General features: G+C 42.6%; 1 long non-coding RNA gene across 1 annotated transcript; it reads right to left on the reverse strand.

Moving 5' to 3' along the window:
• Positions 1-504: 504 nt before the first annotated feature.
• Positions 505-2,872, reverse strand: LOC140994994 (uncharacterized). Its single transcript, XR_012178750.1, has 3 exons — positions 2,770-2,872; positions 1,343-2,286; positions 505-1,062 (listed from the first exon to the last, which is right to left on the reverse strand). It is a non-coding gene; the product is annotated as an uncharacterized lncRNA (long non-coding RNA).
• Positions 2,873-6,298: the final 3,426 nt, after the last annotated feature.

The following is a 6,298-nucleotide window of genomic DNA, read 5'->3' on the forward strand; positions in this document are numbered from 1 at the left end:
TGGGTTGATTTGCATCGGCTCAATACGCAAAAAACAAAAGTCTAATCGAACACTGAGCTTCCTGAGTAAAACATCACGCTTCAGTGTTAGTTAGATTACTATTTTGATGTGGAAAGGCTGAGAGGAAGAGCGACTGAAGCTTGTGGTGTGACTTCTCACAGGGCACTGACAAAAGGTTTCTTTCAATCAAAGGGACTCAGGTCTGGTCTATGATATGATGTGAATTCAGGCACACGATATCAGCAAATGTTTACTTCTTTAAAAAACTAAATAAATAAATAACAATCAGCATAACTGTCCCCTTTCAACAAGCTGTGTGAGTCATCAGCAAAGGGTTTGATCACAGTTATGCAACAGAGAAATTAGAAACACAATGAGGAATGTCTCGCATTATTCAGTTACCAAGGGTTGAGTTGAAAACACGTAAATACAGCGGAGAGCAGTGCCAGGGTTAATTACATGTTCATGTTTTATTAGAAAACTTTCATGACCCGGCAGGCGCTGCTGTGTTGGTGTCTTTACTGTTGTCAACGTGTGTGTGTGTGTTTGTGTTTACTCTGAATACATGTGTGAATAGATACATGAGACAGAACAGACAGACAAACAGTTATTTTCTTTTGTGTTGCTGTAGCAAAAATCATTAACATTTAAAAAACCGGCAGCATCGATTCACTTTCATTTACTCAATTTATTTAGTCTCTGATTTTTATTGGACGAGGGCGTGTCAGCGCGGCCTCGGGATGAATCCATCAAAGAGACAAGATGAAACGCCACCACATCCTTTTCATGTTGACTCAACTCCGTTCATGGACCGTAAATCAAAACTTTCTTTTTAACTGTCCGTCAAACATTTTTATAAGAGGAAAAGTTCCTCCTTTACTCCCCACCCAGACGAATGGGTGTCCACCTGTCTGCTCACCTGGTGAGAGGCATCCATACGTCTGTACCTGCACATGCACACATCGCGTAGTCATCAAAAGGAAAATGATGTTTACCGCAGACACCTTCAACACCTGATCGTAGATTGGTGGTATTTCCTCAGTAGTGATCTTCTCTTCTCTTCTGATGGCATAAATGGACAATAAATTCAAAATGAACAGTATTGTTACGAAGAACAAGAAGGTCATTTTGTACAACATGACACAAATTCATGTATTTTTCTCGTTTTCTTTCTTGTTTGGTCCATCGCATTTTTTAATTTACACATTAAAAATGAGATTTTTGTACGCAGATACATGTTTCAAAAAGCTTTGAGAGCCAAAGTGAAACCGAAACTTTGAGGTTATGTCCCAGAAGTCATAAAACCTGTTGACAAAATTACACCAATAACAAAAAAAAGTACCTGCGCTGCGGTGCTTGAAGTTTTTCCATCGCAGCTGTAGTTTCTCCCGTGTTCTACTTTTGTTAAAAATCAAGAAGGTTTCAATTTCTCTCTTGTCTGAGAATATTTTAGGTGAACTCCAGTAACACATCATTCTCAGGAAGCCCAATAAAAAGAAATGCCGAATATGAACAGAGCACTGACGACACGACAAGCTCACGATGTGTAGCGTGACAAAAGCACAACACTCACCGGCGAGCTCAGGGAGAAAGACAGGAGTGTCTGAGCTCTTCTGTCTTTGTTATGATATGTATGATAAAGCTCTGGATAGACCGACACTGGCAGAGCAAGCTCGTCCTCCATTTTCTTGATTACCACCGGATCTTTTATATGATTGGTTGCCTGAAGTAGACCGACAAGGCAACGACAGCGCCTTTCTGAAAAGTCCAGACTTTCAAACAGAAGCTCTCGAAGCAGCCCCACAAAAAATGAGCTCGATGAAGATCATAACCCCTGTTGTCTGTGTGTTAGGATGATCCCTGGCATCGGACGTGAGCGGCCTCTCTCATCTCTGGGATCTGGCCATCCACTGACTTTTCATTGATCCCCACGCAGTGACCGGCAGCTTTGATCTGGTGTTTACAGACAAATGAAGCTCCAGCAAAAAAGTTCAGACAGTCTAGACTAGACTAGAGTTTATTTCTCCTATCATCCCTTCATTCATTCTCGCTCGTAATTGCCTGTCATTGTCTCGGGGCTGTCAGTTGATATCAGCTGTTCACATCTGTCCAACACACCTTCATTGTTACACCTCTCAGTGCTCAGAAGAGCCACCACCACCACCAGTGTCTGGACTCCACTGGGAGATCGACGCCCTTCGATCACATATCATCATCTTCACTTCACGTCCTGCTGCTCTTTCGGTCATTTCCTCCCCGATGCATTCGTCAGTTTTTCTTCTCTCTCTTGGGAAAACAAAACACACAACTGAGAAAAATCTACAGGTGCAGATGTTCCTCCTGCACCTGTAAATTCCCATCAAATCCCAATATGTTTAGACTGCTGCTGAACCAAATCTAAACATCCATTTAGTATTTTTATTAGCCAGTCATGAGGAAAGATGAGGTGCATATTTGGTTTTCTTCCCAGTGAACAGATTGTGAAAGGCTAAGTGTTTGACATGTAACAGGATACTACTGTTTAAAGACATGCTGCTGTCATTAATGCACTGAAACAGAAGAAATATACATATCCATTCAGAAAACACTGTTTGTTGGCATTAAATGCATCAGTTACCTGTTAAAATGTTAAAGTAAAACAGCATGACGACACTGCTGAGCAAGTTAACTTTCAGTCAAATTTACTTAACTTCTTTCTTGCATTGTGTTTTACTGCATTATTGTCAGTGTGAGGTGGATGAAATTACAATTTAAACAAGATAAACTCACAAGATAAAGCCGGTGTCAAGTCTCTGCAGGAAGAGAAAAAACAACTTGCCTGGAAGGTTAAAAAAAACAAAATCAGTGATTTACTACCACATTATTGCACGCTACGAGGAGTATTTAACACGTAAAGGGGGTCAAATATAATCATAAAAAAGGGGAAATGATAGAGAAACACAAACACCTGGTGTCGAAGGCCAGAGTTTGTGTAAATCTCTCTGCCTACTGGATAAACAACTGTTCAAAAAAGGGCACTGGACTCCAGCCCTTTCAGCAGCTGCTGTCTAAGCAAGAGCTTTGTTATGGTGGGAGTCATTTCGTAATGCTACTGGTGTCGGCATGTCGGTTGCCAAAGCTCTAATTGAATTATCAGCCTGTTTTCCAAAGCAGGCCACTTGGAAATTCCACGATCATAGATACCACTATCATGCCAAAAAGCTCTCAGTCTGCCGGGCCAAGAGCAACATTTTGCGATGCTGTGCCGTCCTGTCCTGTGCGTGTATGTGTGTCCAATGTTTCTCTCGGTGTCGGCAGGATGAGTGGCTGTGCGTGTATCAGCTCCGACAATCAAAGTGATTTGTACTGTACGCTCCAGGTGCCTTTAACAGACGTGTTGTGCTCATGCGTGCCATCAGTTGATTTATCGGTTCATTTGGATGCTATGACAGTAACCAAGCTGTGGTTTCGCCACCGACTATCAGAAAGTCTTAAATTTCACACGACAGGTAACTGGAAGACAGACGCGGCAGATTAACTGCCGTTGCAAAAGCCGCAGCGCTGTTGACAGGAGACGTTACAACCTGCATTTGTTTTGAAGAATGTGAAGACTGCAGGAACACGCGTCATTGAAACAATATTATTATTTTTCTTAAAGCATAAAAAACGAGCCGTTCTAAAAATGCCGCTGCTGTGTTCTGACAGGAAAAATGATTGGCAGGGTGGGATTGTCACAACAGAGGCAATTCATCAGTGTTCATCACGCGAGTATAAACGCTGTTGTGAAATCGGCCGAGGCTAATGGAGGTTATGATGACTCGAAGTGGAAGCACTGCAAAATGCTCACGTAATAACTCATTTAGATATTTAGTTTAGTTAATATTATTTTATTTCCAAATACTGATGTTTGTATTTTACACAGAGCGAAAGGGATTTTTTTTTTTCTGCATCCAAGACATAAACATGTCACCAACAAGTTCACAGTGCCAATCTGGAACAGGTGACGGTGATGAAAGATATATTATGTAAGACAACTAGACCATGTTGTTGAGATGTGTTCTTACATTAAGTGTTTCCAACGACGATCAAACCAGAGAAATCCACAGGTTTACTCAAGGTGATGGTGAGTTTCACTTAGCAGCCTGTTCCTTTAACTTCCTGGATAGAGAGAGAACAAGGAAGTCCGTGAATGTGACCGAACTTCATATCGAAACACATCAATTTTATTTATATAGGAAGGAGGAAAAACCTGCCGTATTGAGACAAAAAACAACCTTTTAACGCATTGACAGAATATCTGATACAATTTATATAATATATGTGAAGTGTTTGGATCCAGGAGAAGACTGAGCAGGCCGAGGCATCGCCAAGTTGGTGCCCGAGCCACAGGACCTCCTCTCCACCGCGGTGACCTGGACGAGGACAGGCCACACAAGATAATTAGCAGTAAAAATGAAAACATCAGAGTGAAGAGGCATAACATTTTACAGAAATACAGGTATAAGGAGATAGTAAAACAGAGGAGAGCAATGATCCAGCGGACACCAGGATGCGACAATCCAGATCCGTCTATATGTGAGGCAGCAGGAGCCAGGAGAGGTAGATGTTCACAGGGGCCCATCAGGTCCATCAGCAGGGAGCCTGAATGAAAAGAGAGGAGGAGGAGGAGGAGGAAGCTCTTGAGAGCGACACAGCTTGCAGCTTGTGGGAACAGAAAACAAAAGTTTGAGAAATGCGATGTTAATCAGAATCAAAACAGATTGTTTCCCGTCGGCAGGTCAACGTGACTAAAACTAAAACATTACCTCATCCGTGAAAATCTGCGTCTGAGTCACATCAGATAGATTTTCATCAGCGGTGGTAGTTTTTAATGATGTTCGTGACCCCTGATGGCCAAATTATGTTCAGTGAAGCTAGCAAGCAACGACATGCAGAAGGTGTGTGTACCTGTGTGTTCGCACGCAGATCAATCACCAGATACTTCGGTTCCCTCTCTTCTTTTACCCCCCTCCTCTCAGTCGACACAATACTTATGTACACCCTGCAATGATGTCACCCTGCAGATCGCTGCTGCAGTCAGGTTAATAAATGGGAGTGAAGATAAATTACATTTTTAATCCCAGAATTTTAAAAGTAATCTCTGAGCCTCAGAGTCAGAGCAGAATCTGATTTTACTCTGGGTGTTTATCCCTCCAGGAGGTCCGGCTCTGCACCAGACTTTCTCCTCTAGAGCCAGCGAAGGGGCGGATTGATCCCAAAATGTCGATACAACTGATACTCCTTTAACAGATCAATTCTAGCGTCAGTTGGATCGATACAAAGGGATCAGTTTCACACTTTTGGATTTCAATATATGAAGTGATGGCTGAACGTTTGGAGCTATTTCATAGCTGTAAATAAAAGTGATGAGTGTAGGATGGCTGTTCACGACTGTGGCAACACCACAAACTTAAAAAAGCCACGAAAAAGAGAAATCGAAGCTGCAGAGCGGAAGAAGAGGAGGGAAACGCCTCAGCACCCAGAGAGAGTTTTCAGAGTTTCAGGGAATATCCAGGTCCAGTGAAATAAATAAAAAACAAAACAGTGAGCTGAAAGCCAAGATTAAACTTGTAGAGCTTTGAAGAGAATATTTGTGGGTTTGTTACTGTGAGCACTTTCATATTATTTAGCATTTTTGCCGCTTTAAGGAAACTGGCCTGAGTTCACAGTTTATCTGATAACAACCTTTTCTTTCCTCCCTGGATGTGGCTAATATCTGCATCACCTCACAGACATAAAGGCATTTTCTAGAAGCTTTCATTTTCTGTGTTGCTGGCAACTGTGCAGAGAAGCGTCTCTCACACAAAGATGCTCCGAATAGTCAAGTTGGATGCATTCAGTGTATGTTTACGTCTGTCATCGAGAGGTCGTATGCCTCTGAGCAGGTAAAAAGAAAAAAGAAAAAGGTGAGTTGTAAAAGTGATGCTGCCACAGGCGAGGTGAGGAGGTCTAAAGAGATAAAGCTGTTGTCCTCACGCAAGGCAACTGTGCAACCAGAGGCAACGCTTTTTTTTTCTCTCTCCCCCCCCCCACAAGACAGGAGAGCGGTGGACTTGCTCATCCGGTTTTTCACTCTCTTGGCTCTGCTGCGTGCATGCGAGAAGCTTGTAAATGACAGAGGAAGCCAAGGTGTATGGAGACCAAACGCCTCGGGCCAAGGGAGTTTACACAGCGCGTTGCCATTAATCCACCCTCTCAGATTTTTCTATCCAATTCTGCCATAACAGTGCCAATCAAGTGCAACTTTCCCGTGAAGCTGAGGAAAAACTTTTGGCAAGTC

This window comes from Pagrus major, chromosome 4, assembly GCF_040436345.1.
Source record: "Pagrus major chromosome 4, Pma_NU_1.0".
Classification (NCBI taxonomy): domain Eukaryota; kingdom Metazoa; phylum Chordata; class Actinopteri; order Spariformes; family Sparidae; genus Pagrus; species Pagrus major.